General features: G+C 36.9%; 1 long non-coding RNA gene across 1 annotated transcript; it reads left to right on the plus strand.

Annotated features, from left to right (window-relative positions):
* The first annotated feature begins 881 nt into the window (after nt 1-881).
* Nucleotides 882-5,621, plus strand: LOC112732292 (uncharacterized). The gene is made up of 3 exons (XR_003167952.3): nt 882-1,790; nt 1,890-2,036; nt 5,410-5,621. It is a non-coding gene; the product is annotated as an uncharacterized lncRNA (long non-coding RNA).
* Nucleotides 5,622-18,000: the final 12,379 nt, after the last annotated feature.

Consider the following 18,000-nt stretch of genomic DNA (forward strand, 5'->3'; position numbering starts at 1 on the left):
AAGGGGCTTGTGAGTATGGTGGTTCAAAGCTATGTTAAGGAGGGGATTCATAGGCGTATGGTGGTGGTTGTTGATAATCAGAAGGGTGCTCACCATAGCCGTTATCTTGGTATGCTTCTTGGAATGACTCTTGATCATAGTATGTTGGTGGAGGTTGTTGCCAAGAGGGTTGATCAAATCCTTGTGACTCTTCCCATCTTTGATTCTCCCATCCTTGATGCATATTCTCATTGTAATCTCCTCTTCCTGCAACATAATTATAACTAAACTTGTAACAACCCTAGTTTTTGAAAATCAAATAATTAGTTATTTGTGATTTATTCTAAGAAAATTATTTTACTAAAGGTAATTAAATGGAGTTTCATGATAATCGGAGTTTAAATTAATTAGAATTTTTATATAAATTTTATTAGATATTTAGTATAATTGAAATTATAATTTTGATAATTGAAAAATAAGAAGATTTGTATAATTTAATTTAAATAATTCTATTTTGAATGAATTATGTTATTAATTTGAACTCTTAGGAATTAATTTACTAGAAATTATTAGATTAATTTTTATAAATACTCTATGTTTAAGCTAGTTAATATTTATGGACAATTTTTATCATAATTAGTTATTTTATAAATTGAAATTAAAGTTTCGGTGATAGAAAAATAATAGAAAGTTATATCATTCAATTTGAATAATTAATATTGAGTTTCAACTATATTTTATAAAAATGTGATTAATATGTTCATTTTATATTTTAAATTAGGAATAATTGATTGAACTTAGCAATATGATGATAAATAATGTTCCTAAATATTTTTAATAGAGTATATTTGATTTTAAAATTATTCTACCCTTTAATTTTATCAAAATATCTATTCATATCTATCCATATTCTTTTATAAAATCCTAATTTCTAATCTTAATTCCCAAATTGAATCAGAAACCTAATTCCCAAATCCTAGAAACCCTAACCCTAATGTTTCCCTTTCCTCAGCTTCTGAATGCAGCCTCCACCCCCCTTTTCTTCCTAAACACCACACACGCAAAAGAAGAAAGAAACGCAGAGAGAAAGATCACGAAGAGCAGAGAAAAGAGAGAGGGAAGAGCTGCTGCCCTGCCGCCGCTGTGACCGTCGCATTGCCACCGTCCAGCTCCGCCCGCGCTGTCGCGCCTCTCGTCACGATCGGATTCGTCGTCACCGTTTGTGGAACCGCGAGGAGCATCGCCGTCGAAGCCACGCCGATCGTCGCTTCCTAGTTGTCGTTCTGCCTCCCACCAAGCCCGTCCTGCCACTGACGTTGCCGAATAGAGGAGGGCGACCACCACGAGGAGCCACCGCCGTCCTTGCTCGTCATCTCCTTTGGAGCCGTCGCCGTCAAGGACCAGCGGAGAGAGAGAACGTGCGACGTTCAGGAAGGAGGATGCGAGTCAGTGACGCAAGGAGGAGTGCGACCCACTGCGTGAAGTTGTGCCGCCGTGCCTTCCGTCGCCGTCGTGCCTTGGTGCCGTCGAAGGAGCCGCCGCTGGAGGAGGGTTTGCTGGATGCTACTATCACCAACATCGCGGAATACACGTAGAGTAGAGGAAGAAAGGATCTTCACCGCGCCAGGTTGTTGTGCTGTGATCAGAAGCCGTTGCTGTTAGAAAGCCCATCTGCGGTGAGAGAGAGTTCACGATGGTTGGAACTATTGTCCTTTGCTCAGCCCCTGTTTCTGCTACTGTTTATGTTGGCTCATCCATTACGGTCACTGGAGCTGCCCTGAACCCTGTTGTTGCTGCTCCGTTATTTTATTGTAAGCTATTTGTAGTTCCAATTCTATTGAACTCATTTCCATTTCCAACTCCATTGAATTTGAACTCTATTTTGTTGCCACCATGGTTACTACTGCAAGAGTGAAGAATGATCGGAAATAATGCTGCTGCCGTTGATCGGAGATGCCAAACTATTGCTGCTACTACTTTGAGATGATATGACTGCTATTAAGGTTGTTGTTCATGAGTGCAGCATTCCCAATTTTTATGGATTTCGATACTTTGAGGTAGGGGATTTAACGTTTTTAATTTAGAATGCCCACCAAGTTATTTGAATAAGTGCAAATGGTTAACAATGATTTAGAATTTCTTAATTGTCATGAATGACCTGAAATGCATTTGAAATTTGTTAGTTGTTGTGAATATTTTGAGCTGTGACTGGAATTAAATGTGGCTGTGAATGTCTTTGGGCTTTGTTGTGAGTGTTTGAAGTTGTAATTGATATTGTTTTCTCTGATATGGATGAAATTGTTGAAAAGTTCTGACTCTATGTGATTATACTGAATTAGTTGAGTTGTGTGGCTGAAATTATGATTGGAATGATTGAGATTTTTGATTGGAACTTTGGTTGAATTTGTTGATTTTGTGAGATTGAATTATAAATTGTTTGATGAGAGATTATTGTGATTTCGGTATTTTGATGGGTCAAATTGAAACTATTGCTGTTGATTTGGTTTATTGTAATGGGTTTAGTTAGTGATTAATTGAAATTGGGCTTAAGGAATAATTGGAAGATTGAATCTTAAAATGTTGAACTAGTTGCTGAAAATCTGATTTTTGAGATTAAAAGATGACTTTGGAAGTGAATCAGTTATTCAACGATAATCGAAATGATATGAGAGTAAAGGCTGAGTAAACTGTAATTAAAGTTGTTGTTGGGATTCAATTTTGGGAAGTTTGAATTAACTATAGAACTAGTTAAGATTTTTCAAAGTTAAAATGTAAAACTTGATTTTCTGCATTACTTTTAAATGAAGCCGGAGACTTTGAAAATCTATAACTAATTCTGTGATGATCGGAATTGCGTGGGACCAAATCTGGATTAAGCTTTGGGATATAGGAATCTGGACTGGTGAATTTGAGGCTTTTTCATTAAGTTTATGATTTATGGTAAATTTTTGAATTAGGAATGCCAAATCTGGTTTTCTGCAGGACGCTTAAGACAGCAGCAACTTGTTTCCTCTATTAAAAATTCTCCAGTTTGAATTTTGAAATGGAACTAATTTTAAATGAAACTCTGGTCCTAGTACTTTAATTTCATAAAAATTTAGAATTGTTAGAGTTGTGGTTTTAAAGATATGGATTTTTAAAGTAAGACGTATTATGCAGTAAAAATCAGGTTTTGTTTTCTAAGTCAGTAAATTTAAGACTTTATAATTTTTATTTCTGGAATGGTATTGAGATGCAACAAATTGGAGGTGAAATTTGAATATGTTTAGTTATTACGATTTAAATTTCAGGGTATTCCATGTTTTAATAAGTGAATTATGGGACTTGGAGGAGGTTGTGTTCAATGATTTGTAAAACAGACTTCAGCAGAAAATTACTTAACTTCCAAGCTACGTAACTCCTTCATTAAAAATGGTATGACCCTGGAACCAATTGAGAAAGAAATGTAGATAAGTCATGTTTAACCACATTAACTTTTAAGGTTTTTGGATTTAATTTGGATTTTATATGAAATTTCGAATGTTGTACGCTGCTGCTGTCTTCTGGTTTTAAGGCACTATAGAGCAGTCACGATTTTGCTTATATTCCCGAAGCTAGAGCTAGCGAAAAACTGTGATTTTTGGTTTAATAGGAAACTTAATCCGAGACGGACGCGTGGATATAAGGTTTGCGTAATTCCGAATTCGTTTGATATTTTTAAAATAAAACTGAAATTAGACTGCCGATGTTGTTTTGGTGATTACTTGGATATGGAATTTGAGAAATATATTTTCTATACTATTATCAAATATTTTTGAGAATATATTATTGTGGCAATTGTTGAGAAAGGTTTGATGAGATGTTGAGAAAGAGGGAATCCGTAAGGGTGGTTAAGTCCGAGTTTTAGGGGAGGTGCTGTCGAAATTTTATAAAAAATCTGAGGTTTTATTTGAAAAGTTATTTTAGAACTTTTGAATTTGGAAAATTATATTACTTGACTTTTATTTAGTTAAGAAAAAAATTATTCTATTTTAAATTCGATTTACCAAAGAAAGGTTTATGTTTCAAAATTAAACTATTTAAGAAAGAAACTATGTTTTGAGATTGATTCAATATGAAAAGAATTATGTTTTAAGCTTGAAATAAAGGTTTACTTTTTAGAAGTTTGATGAATTTATAATATTTGAATTTGAATAGTAAAGAGAGAGATGATTTTTGAGTCTTTGGGAAGTTAGTAAACTTGGAAGAAGTTAGTAAACTTGGAAGAAGTTTATTTGAATAATTTTAATGAGAGGATTATATTTCAAAAAGTATTTAGTGAATTTAAAATATATGATTTACTTAAGTCTTTTGAAGAGGGTTAAACTAAAAAAAAATAGTTCTAAAATTAGTTTTGAATTAAGATTGTTAAAGTAGAGATTATGAACTGAAATGAGGATTAAGATTTTCATGAACAAATGTTTGAGAAAGTTAAGAAAGGTTTAAGAAGATGTGTTAAGGATTCAAAGGGAAAGAGAGAATGAAGATTGATTTGTGGATTGTTGAGATTGAGAAAAGGATAATGAAAAATGATAAAAGGCGGGAATACCCCACGAACCGTTAGTTGTTTAACTACGGGGGAAACGCAAAATTGATAATTGGTTAAAATCGGGAAGTACCCACGAACTGAATGATCATTGATCTCGGGGAAACCTATAGATTGTTATTTGTTTTATATGCGGAAAAAACCCACGGACTGATAATCATTGATTACGGGAATAACCCATGAATTGTTGTATGTTGATCTCGGATATAACCCACGAACTGAAGATCTCTGTTTTGTTTGTGAAATGATCTCGGGGACGCCCACGAACTGAGGATCACAGTTTCCCCTTGTGCGTATATTATGGGGTCGGGCTTTGCGCCGACTGCCGGTAGTCACGAAGGAGTGGTATTCTTACCACCGACACATATGCACTAAGGACACAAAGGGAAGCCATATCTGGGACTTGTTCATAGGTAATGTCGGGCTGCAGGGTGTAAACCGACACGTGAGCTCATGGCCTGCTTAGGATAGATATGCATCATATTGGTTGTGCATTTACATTGGTTGTGTTTGCCTGTATTACTTCTTTGTGCTGTTTGTCTTATTGTGATTCCTTTGCGTGTTGAATTGAGTTTCTTACTTATGCTAGTAGTTTGTGAATGGAAAGAGATGATTAATATCTGTCGTTATGACTGAGAATCAATTATGTGGCTGAGAGATATTTAATATGACAAGTTTTGCGATTGAGATCTGTTTTGGGTTTAGAGATTTAAAGAAAGTAATTATTTATCTAAAGTAAGATTAAAAAGTATTTCAAGGGATTTAACAAAGATGGTTTATTAAGCAAAGTTAATTATTTGCATGTTAATCATTACTTTTACGGCATTCCCATTCCCTACTGAGAACGTGTGATTCCACCCTTTCAGAGACACAGGTACGAAGATTCAGTTTGAAGCTGCGGGCGATTCTAGAATTTATTTACGAGTTAAGTTTATGACTTGAGATTCTTTCATAGAATTCCCTCGCCCTTACTGCTTAAGGTTTTTATTTTATGCAGAGGGATAGGAGTTGTACCTGAATTTTATTTAAATTCTTTTGTATAATATTACTATTATTAATAATTATGTGATTATTATTACTTGGTGATGTTTGCTATATGATTTTAATTAATAAAAAAAATTATGGTATTTTTACTAAAATTGAATCGCGATATCGAACTAAAGGCTTAATAGTAAATAATTAATAAGGAAAACAGGTCAGTAACGCCTTACTTTTGGTACGATCATGACGTATTGGAAGTTGGGTCGTTACAAAACTCAGCCAAAGGGGTGAGAATTCATAGTAGCTAAATAAAATAAAAACAAAAACTAGTAAAAATAAGCAACTACGTCCTAAAACTAACAAAAATTAACAAATAAGCAAGAAACAAATATTTACAATAACCAATAATAAGGCACACGTTTGCAATTCTCCGGCAACGGCGCCATTTTGATGAACGGATTTTTGCTAGTAAAGAATTCACAATAAATCCTCGTTGCTAGTATAGTTTTTAAACCAACAAAGAATCCTTTCATACAAAAATTTGTTTGTCACTAAAGCAAACCCAATAAAAATAATAACCGAAGTATTTAAACTTTGGGTCGTCTCTCAAGGAATTGCAGGGAGGTGTTTTTATTATTGGTTATGAGAAAAGTATCTTTTTGGGTTTTTTGAAATAAGGCACAAGTAATTTAAATGACAAGAAAATAAATTAATAATTAAGAAAAGCTCTTAGCAAGGTATGAGAACTGGACGTCCTATCCTAGTTATCCTTATCAATTGTGATGAGAACTGTTCATTGCTCCAACTTAGTTAACCTTTACCGAATAAAGGAAAGTCAAGTGGACCAATCAATTTGATTCCTCAAGTCCTAGTCAACTCCTAAGGAAACACTAGCTTTAGAGGGATCCAAATCAACCAAAAAATTCCAATTATCAATCAAGAAAGAAGTTTGATAACTCAAGAGTCTTCAATTACTCAACCAAAGCCAAAAAGAGAGGAATATAACTTAAATTGAAAGCATCAATAACATAAATTGAAGAAAGCAATCATAAATCTGAAATACCTCAAATAGCATTAAATAGAAAATCAAATTAAACATGAGAATTCATAAACCAAATAACAACATAAAGTAATCAACAAAGGAAATAGATAAACTAGAAAGATAGAATGAATAAGAGTAGAAGAGAAACTAATTAAACTAAAATAGAAATCTGAAATTGAAAAGCTAATCCTAAAATCCTAAAACCTAAGAGAGAGGAGAAAGCCTCTCTCTCTAGAAAACTACATCTAAAACCTAACAATTTGTGAATGATTGAATGTGTCTTGAGTCTCTGCTTATCCCCTGGCTTTAGTCTGCATTTCTGGGCCGAAAATTGGGTCCAAACTCAGCCCAAAATCACCCCTAGCGTTTTCTGCAATTTCTGCACGTGGCGCATGTCACGCGTACGCGTCGATGGTCATCTTTGCGTGTCACACGTACGCGTCAGGTACGCGCACGAGTTGCTGTGAAAATCTCCAGATCACGCGCACGCGTGAGCCATGCGTGCGCATCGATGCTCGCTGGCTGTCTCCTTTATTTATTGTGTTCCTTCCATTTTTGCAAGCTTCCTTTCCATCCTCTAAGCCATTCCTACCCTATAAAGCCTGAAAACACTCAACACAGATCATGGCATTGAATGGTAATAAAGGATGACTAAAATTGACAATTTAAAGGCCTAGGAAACATGTTTTCAATTGTATCACAGAATTAGGAAGGAATTGTAAAATCATGCAAATTATATGAATAAGTGGGCAAATAATTGATAAAAACAACTCAAATTAGCACAAGATAAACCATAAATAGTGGTTTATCGGTAAACCCTGTTTTGAGTTTAGAGCCAGTGAAATAGAGGAGCTAGAAATGAGACCGAATAAGTCGAGACAGTGAATTGAAGAAAGATGAACTAAATGTAAAGTGAAGTATGATGAGAATAAATATGATGATGAGTTATAATTGATTTTTATTGAGGTACGAGGATGATTATGAGAATGAGAGAGAATGAGATATGGTGATGACTGATGACGATTATGATTATGAATGGAGTGAAATACAATTTAGAAGGATTTCGATAATGGAATTAACTCTGATTTGAGATGTACCTACCTAGGTAGATGCATTAGAGTGGTTCTACTTGCTCTGGGATGTGGTTGAGATGTAGCTGTCGGGTAGATAAAGTGGCGTGGTTCCAGTTGCTCCGGATTTAGCGAGGACGGTGGTTTCATCCCGCTCTTGGAGATTTTGAGTTTTGACCTGGCAAGGATCGTGGTGGTGTACCGCTTGTCCAGTGTCACGATAAACATGGAAATCGTGGTTGTTTACCGCCCATGGTTGTGAAATTGTGATCTATTCACCTAGCAAGGATCGTGGTTGTGTATTACATGTCCATGGTTGCAGTTGAGGTGGGAATCATGGTTATTTGCCGCTCACTGGTTTCCAATTGAAAATCCTGTGAGGATGGTGGTGTACCACTCACCAGGTGGGAATCGTGGTAGTTTACCCCCACCGGTTTTCAAGATGATGATATCTGGGTTAGCTACCGGATGTGTCGGGTTCTGGCAAAGTAACCGACATGTGAGCTCATGGCCAGTAGGACAGACATGCATCATCTACATTTGTTTGATTTGTTTGAGTTTTCTATTCTTGTCATGGCTTGTTTATTTGTACTTATTAAATGATTATATGCTAATTGCTTTACTTGAAATTACTTTTGTATAACTTAATTGCCTTGCTTGTGTCTATATATCTGAGATTTCCCTCATGATGGCGTTGCTTGACGCTGAGGGCTGTTCTGTTTGGTGTTTGGATGACTATGGGACTTTGAGAAGGATGAGTTAGATTAGAATTCCCTATGATAGTTGCCTGATTACGGATTAGTAAGAACCTAGGATGGAAATAATGAGGTGTGTTGAGTTTAAGATTTCTTAGTGAGTTTCCTGTTACCTTATATTGTATCTATTTGGCATTTTTACCGTACTGGAAACCTATGAGTCGAAGGTTCTCATTCTGTATATATCCATTATTTTCTAGATGCAGGTCCTGGTGCTCCGCGGTGAAATGGAGTTCATCTGGAAGACGACGAAGCTATCTTGAGTTCTGTGTTTTCTTTTGTTTTGATCCTCTCCGTTTTATTTTGGAAAACTTTAATGATGTAAATATTAATATTTCTTTTGAAACCTTTCCTATAGAGGCTTTGACGTATTTTGGGAGAGATAGGACTATTATCAACTATTTTTATTTCTGTAACCCTAGTCGACCTAAGCTTCACGGGTCGTGACTAGTGACTATCATATTTAGGTATATATATATATATATTTTTTTTTTTTTCTGTCTTCCCTCTATTCTACCTTTAAGTTTTTATTTTACCCTGTTTATCTGAGCGCGTTCTATTCTTCGATATACGTGTGTGTGCGCTCGCGATTTTCTTTTACTCTTTTTAGGCTTCTCGTTTATTAATTCCTTGTAAATATACATGTATTATAACTTCACCTTGAGTCGTACCACCTTATTATCATTGATTTATGACTCGAGTATAAGGATATGAATGCTAGGGTGTTATAAAGAGCAAATGTATAAATGGTAAGAGAAATTAAACTAATAAGCAATTAAGGCAAAGGAAAATAAATTCAAATGCTAAAAAGAGTTGAGACTCAAGGATCACTATCCTTGTCATTAACCACAAACATGACAATTATGAAGAGTTAATCCTACTTAGTCAACCCCTAAACATTGGAAAAAGTCAAATAAGCATGTTGATCTTAATCCACATATCCTAACCAACTCACTAATTAGGCTTAAGGAAAGGATAGCGTTAGTGAAAACAAAATCAACTAAAAACCCTAAATCACCAATCAATATCAGACATCAACGACTCAGGGTCACCTAAGTCCTCAATCCTAAGCCAAGAATGCAAGATTCTACTCTAAAACTAAGGAAAACATTTTATCAAACACTTAGAAGGCATAAAAGCAAAGCATCATAAATTGTAATAATAATAAAATCTACAACTAACCAAGACAAGAAAGCAATAATAACATCTCAGATGAACATCAATAAACATGAAAAACATCAAATTGCATTAAAGGAAATTGAAAATTCAACAAGTGTTCATAAACTAAAAATAGCAAAAACAAGAAACTAACAATAAAAAACTAAGTAAACTAAGATGGTAGAACAAGAAATTATAAAGAAAACTAAACTAAAACAAGATCAAAACCTAAAACTAGAGAGGAATTAAACTAAGAAATCTTAGAATTCTAGACAGAAGTTGGAGCTTCTCTTTCTATAATTTTAACTAAACCATGCTAAAAAAACTAAAACTATGACTACTTTGTTGATCCCCCTTAATCTATGCTTCAAATACTTTAGAAATGAGTTGGATTGGGCCTAAAATGGACTTGAAATTGCGAGCCACATATTCTTTTAAGTGAGTCACGTGCTGCAACTCATGCGAATGCACGAATCCAAAATGATGTGTACACATGGTTGGAGTTTCGCCAAACTTCATTTTTTCATGAATTCTCTAATTTTGTATGCTTTTTCTCCATATTTTCAAGCCATTCTTGTATGCCTTGTAAAGCTCACTTACCCAAAGCTCTATGAAAGAGCAAAACCGTCGGCTTAGAATTACTTCTTGGTAAAAGAGGAAATAACTTCGTTGCAAGTATAGTTCCAAACCAACAAGTAATGCTCAATCAAAGTTTAGAGTTTTGGTTGTCACAAGTCCAACCCAATAAAAATAATCGAGACTATTAGTCCCGGGTCGTTTTCTCAAGGAATTGCAGTGAGGTATGCGAATTATTGGTTATGGTATCCAAGGGGTGGATTGGTTGATAAAAGGGCAAGAAAATAAAGAAAACAACTAAAGAAAGCAATTACTAAAGAGAGACATTCATGGGAAGGATTGGGAATCTAGGCTTTCTATCGTAGTCACTAATTATATCACAATACATATCAAGAATTTATCCTATTTACTCAACTCCAACAATGGAAGAAGGTACAATATTATCTTCACATGAGACAAAGTCAAATAAGACTAGTTAATTGGTACACATAATCGTGATCCACACTTTTCACAACTCCGTGTAGCTGACCAGCAAGTGCACTGGGTCGTCCAAGTAATACCTTACGTGAGTAATGGTCGATCCACGGAGATTGTCGATTTGACGCAAGCTATGGTCATCCTTGTAAATCTCAATCAGGTGGATTCAAATGTTTATGAGTTTGATAATTAAAATATAATTAATACAGAAAATAAGATAGAAATACTTATGTAATTCATTGGTGGGGTTTTAGATAAGCATATGAAGATGCTTGTTGCTTCTGAACCTCTGCTTTCCTACTACCTTCTTCCAACCATTCATACTCCTTTCCATGGCAAGCTGTATGTTGGGGGATCACCATTGTCAATGGCTACCGTCCGTCCTCTCAGAGAAAATGGTCCAACTATGGGTTACGTAGGACTAATCATCTGTCGGTTCTCACTCATGTTGGAATAGGATCCATTGATCCTTTTGCGTCTGTCACTACGCCCAACACTCACGAGTTTAAAGCTCGTCACAGTCATCGCATCCCAAATCCTATTCAGAATACCACAGACAAGGTTTAGACTTTCCGAATCTCAAGAATGCTGCCAATTGATTCTAGCTTATACCACGAAGACTCTGATCTCACGGAATGGAGGGCACTGTTGTCAGGAGAGGCAACCATGCGTCGTGAACCAGGAGGCTAAGAGACACACACTCAAGCTATTACAGATAGAACGGAAGTGGTTGTCAGGCACGCGATCATAGGTGAGAATGATGATGAGTGTCACGGATCATCACATTCATCAGGTTGAAGTGCGAGTGAATATCTTAGAACAAGAATAAGCTTGAATTGAAGAGAAGAACAATAGTACTTTGCTTTAATTCATGAAGAAAAGCAGAGCTCCACACCTTAATCTATGGGGTGTAGAAACTCCACCGTTGATAATACATAAGTAAAAATAGGGTAGACGTGGCCGAGTGGCCAGCCTTCCATGGAGGTCTCAGAACGTAAAAGTTACATAATATGTTCCAAAGATGAAAATACAATAGTAAAAGGTCCTATTTATAACGAACTAGTAACCTAGGGTTTACAGAAATGAGTAATTGATGCAGAAATCCACTTCTGGGCCCACTTGGTGTGTGTTTGGGCTGAGCATTGAAGCTTTCACATGCATAGGCTTTTCTTGGAGTTAAACGCCAGAAAAGGGTCTCTGACCGGCGTTTTGACGCCAGTTTGGGCCATCAAATCTCAGGAAAGGTATAGACTATTATATATTGCTAGAAAGACCAGGATGTCTACTTTCCAACACAATTGAGAGCGTGCCAATTGGGCTTCTGTAGCTCCAGAAAATCCATTTCGAGTGCAGGGAGGTCAGAATCCAACAGCATCTGCAATCCTTTTTCAGCCTCTGAATCAGATTTTTGCTCAGGTCCCTCAATTTCAGCCAGAAAATACCTGAAATCACAAAAAAACACACAAACTCATAGTAAAGTCCAGAAATATGATTTTTATTTAAAAACTAATAAAAATATAATAAAAAGTAACTAAAACATACTAAAAACTACCTAAAAACAATGCCAAAAAGCGTATAAATTATCCGCTCATCACAACACCAAACTTAAATTGTTGCTTGTCCCCAAGCAACTAAAAACAAAATATGATAAGAAGAAGAGAATATACAATAAATTCCGAAAACATCTATGAAGATCAGTCTTAATTAGATGAGCGGGGCTATTAGCTTTTTGCTTCTGAACAGTTTTGGCATTTCACTTTATCCTTTGAAGCTCAGAATGACTGGCATCTATAGGAACTCAGAATTCAGATAGTGTTATTGATTCTCATAGTTCAGTATGTTGATTCTTGAACACAGTTACTTTATGAGTCTTGACCGTGACCCTAAGCATTTTGTTTTCCAGTATTACCACCGGATACATAAATTCCACAGACACATGACTGGGTGAACATTTTCAGATTGTGACTCAGCTTTGGTAGAGTCCCCAATTAGAGGTGTCCAGAGCTCTTAAGCACACTCTTTTTGCTTTGGACCATGACTTTAACCGCTCAGTCTCAAGCTTTTCACTTGACACCTTCACGCCACAAGCACATGGTTAGGGACAGCTTGGTTTAGCCGCTTAGGCCAGGATTTTATTCCTTTGAGCCCTCCTATCCTTTAATGCTCAAAGCCTTGGATCCTTTTTACCCTTGCCTTTTGGTTTAAAGGGTTACTGGCTTTTTCTGCTTGCTTTTTCTTTTTCTTTCTTTTTCTTTTATTTTTCGCCCTTTTTTTCGTAAGCTTTGTATTCACTGCTTTTTCTTGCTTCAAGAATCAATTTTATGATTTTTCAGATTATCAATAGCATTTTTCCTTTTTCATTATTCTTTCAAGAGCCAACAAATTTAACATTCATAAACTTCACTATAAAAAATATGCACTGTTCAAGCATTCATTTAGAAAACAAAAAGTATTGCCACCACATCAAAATAATTAAACTATTTTAAAATTCGAAATTCATGTACCTCTTTTTCTTATGCAATTAAGACATTTTTCATTTAAGAAAGGTGAAGGATTCATAGGACATTCATAGCTTTAAGGCATAGACACTCAGACACTAGTGATCATGTAATAAGACACAAACATAAATAAAAAATAAAGCATAATTTTCGAAAAACAAAAAAATAAGAACAAGGAATTAAAGAACGGGTCCACCATAGTGATGGCGGCTTGTTCTTCCTCTTAAAGATCTTATGGAGTGCTTAAGCTCCTCAATGTCTCTTCCTTGCCTTTGTTGCTCCTCCCTCATGACTCTTTGGTCCTCTCTAATTTCATGGAGGAGGATGGAATGCTCTTGGTGCTCCACCCTTAGTTGTCCCATGTTGGAACTTAATTCTCCTAGGGAGGTATTAATTTGCTCCCAATAGTTTTGTGGAAGAACGTGCATCCCTTGAGGCATCTCAGGGATTTCATAATGAAGAATTTCCTTATGCTCTTGTTGAGGTCCATGAGTGGGCTCTCTTACTTGCTCCATCCTTTTCTTAGTGATGGGCTTCTCCTCATCAATGAGGATGTCTTCCTCTATGTCAATTCCAGCTGAATTGTAGAGGTGACAAATGAGATGAGGGAAGGCTAACCTTGCTAAAGTAGAGGACTTGTCTGCCACCTTGTAGAGTTCTAGGGATATAACCTCATGAACTTCTACTTCCTCTCCATTCATGATGCTATGAATCATGATAGCCCGGTCTATAGTAACTTCAGACTGGTTACTAGTAGGAATGATTGAGCGTTGAATGAACTCCAACCATCCCCTAGCCACTGGCTTGAGGTCAAGCCTTCTTAGTTGAACCGGCTTCCCTTTTGAATATCTCTTCCATTGAGCGCCTTCCACACGAATGTCCATAAGGACTTGGTCCAACCTTTGATCAAAGTTGACCCTCTTAGTGTAGGGGCATGCATTTCCTTGCATCATTGGCAAGTTGAATGCCAACCTTACATTTTCCGGACTGAAATCTAAGTATTTCCCCCGAACCATTGTAAGACAATTCTTTGGGTCCGGGTTCACACTTTGATAATGGTTTTTGGTGATCTATGCATTAGCATAGAACTCTTGAACCATTAAGATCCCGACTTGTTGAATGGGGTTGGTGAGAATTTCCCAACCTCTTCTTCGAATCTCATGTCGGATCTCCGGATATTCACTCTTTTTGAGCTTGAAAGGGACCTCAGGGATCACCTTCTTCTTGGCCACAACTTCATAGAAGTGGTCTTGATGGACCTTTGAGATGAATCTCTCCATCTCCCATGACTCAGACGTGGAAGCAATTGCCTTCCCTTTCCTCTTTCTTGAGGTTTCTCCGGCCTTAGGTGCAATAAATGGTTATGGAAAAACAAAAAGCAACACTTTTACCACACCAAACTTAGAAGGTTTGCTCGTCCTCGAGCAAAAGAAGAAGGAAGGGAGTAGAAGAAGAAGAAAATGGAGGAGATGGAAAGGTGTGAGTGGTGCGGCCAAGGGGGGAAAGAAGTGTTTATGATGTGTGAAAATGAAGGAGGGATGAGGGGTTTATATAGGAGTGGAGAGAGGGGTAGGGTTCGTGTATTAGGGGTTGGGTTTGGGAGGGAAAAGATTTGAATTTGAATTGTGAGGTGGGTGGGGTTTTTGGGGACGAGTGGGTGGAGGTGATTGGTGAGGGGTATTTGGAAAAGGGTGTTATGGAAAGGTGTGAAGAAGAGAGAGAGAGAGAGTTGAGGTAGGTGGGGATCCTGTGGGGTCCACAGATCCTGAGGTGTCAAGGATTTCTCATCCCTGCACCATGTTGGCGTGTAAACGCCCCTTGGAGTGCCAATCCTGGTGTTAAACGCCAGGTTGCTGCCCATTTCTGGCGTTTAACGCCAGTTTTTCTTCCTTTTCTGGTGTTAAACGCCAGCTTTTTACCCCTTTCTGGCGTTAAACGCCAGTCTGGTGCCCTTTTCTGGCATTAAACGCCCAGAATGGTGCCAGACTGGGCGTTTAACGCCCATTCTGCTACCCTTACTGGCGTTTAAACGCCAGTAAGCTCCTCCTCCAAGGTGTGCTATTTTTAATGCTGTTTTTGAATTTTTCAGTTATTTTTGTGACTTCACATGATCATCAACTTAAAGAAAATATAAAATAATAATGGAAAATAAATAAATATAATAAAATAAAATTGGGTTGCCTCCCAACAAGCACTTCTTTAATGTCAATAGCTTGACAGTGGGCTCTCAGGGAGCCTCACAGATACGCAGAGCATGATGATGGCCTCCCAACACCAAACTTAGAGTTTGAATGTGGGGCCTTTGTTTGACTCTGCATTGAGAGAAGCTTGTCGTGTTTCTTCTCCATGTGTGCAGAAGGAGATCCTTGAGCCTTAAACACAAGGCAGTCCCCATTCACTTGAATGACCAACTCTCCTCTGTCAACATTAATCACAGCTTTTGCTGTGGCTAGGAAGGGTCTGCCAAGGATGATGGATTCATCCTTACTCTTCCCAATATCCAGGATTATGAAGTCAGCAGGGATGTAAAGGCCTTTAACCTTTACCAAGACATCCTCTACAAGTCCATAAGCCTATTTCCTTGAATTGTCTGCCATCTCTAGTGAGATTCTTGCAGCTTGCACCTTAAGGATCCCTAGTTTCTCCATTACAGAGAGGGGCATGAGGTTTATACTTGACCCTAGGTCACACAGAGCCTTCTCAAAGGTCATGGTGCCTATGGTACAAGGTATTAAAAACTATCCAGGAACCGGTTTCTTCTGAGGTAATGTCTGCCTAATCAAGTCATTCAGTTCATTGGTGAGCAAGGTGTAACGACCCAATTTTTAGTATGTCTAGATCATACCGGAAACTAAGCGTTACCAACTTGTCTTCCTAATTATTATCTATTATTTATTATATGAGCCTGATTCGTTACTAAAAGCGTAGTTAATTTGCGAGGTATATATATATATATATATATATTAAAACATTTGGATTAATAGACGAAATCATTCATAATTAATTCACAACTGATAACAGATAAAACAATTATAAACAACCACACTTATATACATCTCAATAATTAATAACGTTCGGTTATCCAGCTGTTATTAGAGTAAAGATCTTTAGTTAGAACACCCCTAGATATAGCTAGATAATAACTATATACATATATATACATACAACATCCCAGGTCCTGACCTGTTCAAGAGGTCCCTAAGCTGGCACCTAGGCTAGCCTAGACTCTATACTCACCTAGTCCCTCTAGACTACTAAAGCGAGGGAAAGTATGTTCTAGGTCTTCAAAACTCAAGTCAGGTGGAACGTCATCGAAAGGTAGAACATCATCTGCTACTCCTCTACACGATCAGACATTGCCATAGGACGTCTCTCTGGTACCTCATCAAGTAGCCACACAACAGGAGTCTCGTACACAGGATTTAGGTTAAAGTTCACGTAAAAACAGGGTGTAGACATTGGCTGGTCTCACAGTATATACATATAAACAGAGAACGATATTCACCATAGACTCAGAAGACTATCTAGAGAGGAATCCTCTTTGCAGAACCATCATCAACGAACTACGGTAAGGTACTCTCACTTCCATCTGAAGGGGGAAAGGAGAGAGAAGGGGTAAGAACTGGGGAGTTCTTAGTAGGGCCGGGGTTATTAGTTAAGTTTATTAATTCCGTGTTGTTTAGCAGACGAATAGAAAAATACCAAGAAGTAGTGAACAGAAGATACATATAAATAGAGAAAATAGAGAAACAGAAAGCAGAACACAAACAAAAGAATACAAGAAAATAAAATGCAGATACAAAGAATAGAATAAAAACAAACAGAGCATACATTCATTCAATAATCATAACAGAGGAAATGCACAACGAAGTATGATGCATGTCTGTCCTATGCAGGCCATGAGCTCACGTGTCGGTTTACACCCTGCAGCCCGACATTACCTAGGAACAAGTCCCAGATATGGCTTCCCTTTGTGTCCTTAGTGCATATGTGTCGGTGGTAAGAATACCACTCCTTCGTGACTACCGGCAGTCGGTGCAAAGCCCGACCCCATAATATACGCACAAGGGGAAACAGTGATCCACAGTTTGTGGGCGTCCCTGAGATCAATTCACAAACAAAATAATGATCCTCAGTTCGTGGGTTTCCCCGAGATTAACATAAAACAACAAACACAATCCTCAGTTCGTGGGCTATACCCGAGATCAATACTCAACAATACAGTAATCTTCAGTTCGTGGGTTATACCCGAGATCAACATACAACAGTTTGTGGGTTATTCCCGTAATCAATGATTATCAGTTCGTGGGTTATTCCCGTAATCAATGATTATCAGTTCGTGGGTTTTACTACTCTTTTCTCTTTGTCTGTTTACTCTTCTCTGATTACTCTTTTCTCTATATCCCTATTACTCTTTTTTTCTTTATCTCTTTACTTTACTCTGGTTACCCTGTTCTCTCTGTTACTTTATTCTGCTCTGATTTCTCTGTTTAACGTTTGTTTTTAAGGCTTATGTAAATTTCAGAATGAATAGTTAGCCTGTCCCAAGTATAGGTTCATTAAGTCTATACTGAAACAGTTTAACTTTTCATATAATACCTAACCCTAGTCGCAACTCAAGGACTAATTATATTGCCCTAGTTCGTTCACTAATCTCTGTCTGTTTTTTCTGTAATTAAAACTTTACAGACTTTTCTTTGGTTTTTATCTTTTCTTTAACTTCTTATCTTTTCTTTATCTTTGCCTCAGTAACATGTTATTACCACTCCCTAAGTGTTTTATGAAGGTAATTATGAGATTTTACGCTTAAAGTTGTCTTTCTAAAGTTTTTACAGAAAACTGCCTTTTTTGCATTATTTTATTATTTTTATTAAAATATTATTTTTAATTAAATATTATT

Source organism: Arachis hypogaea, chromosome 13 (genome assembly GCF_003086295.3).
Source record: "Arachis hypogaea cultivar Tifrunner chromosome 13, arahy.Tifrunner.gnm2.J5K5, whole genome shotgun sequence".
Classification (NCBI taxonomy): Eukaryota; Viridiplantae; Streptophyta; class Magnoliopsida; order Fabales; family Fabaceae; genus Arachis; species Arachis hypogaea.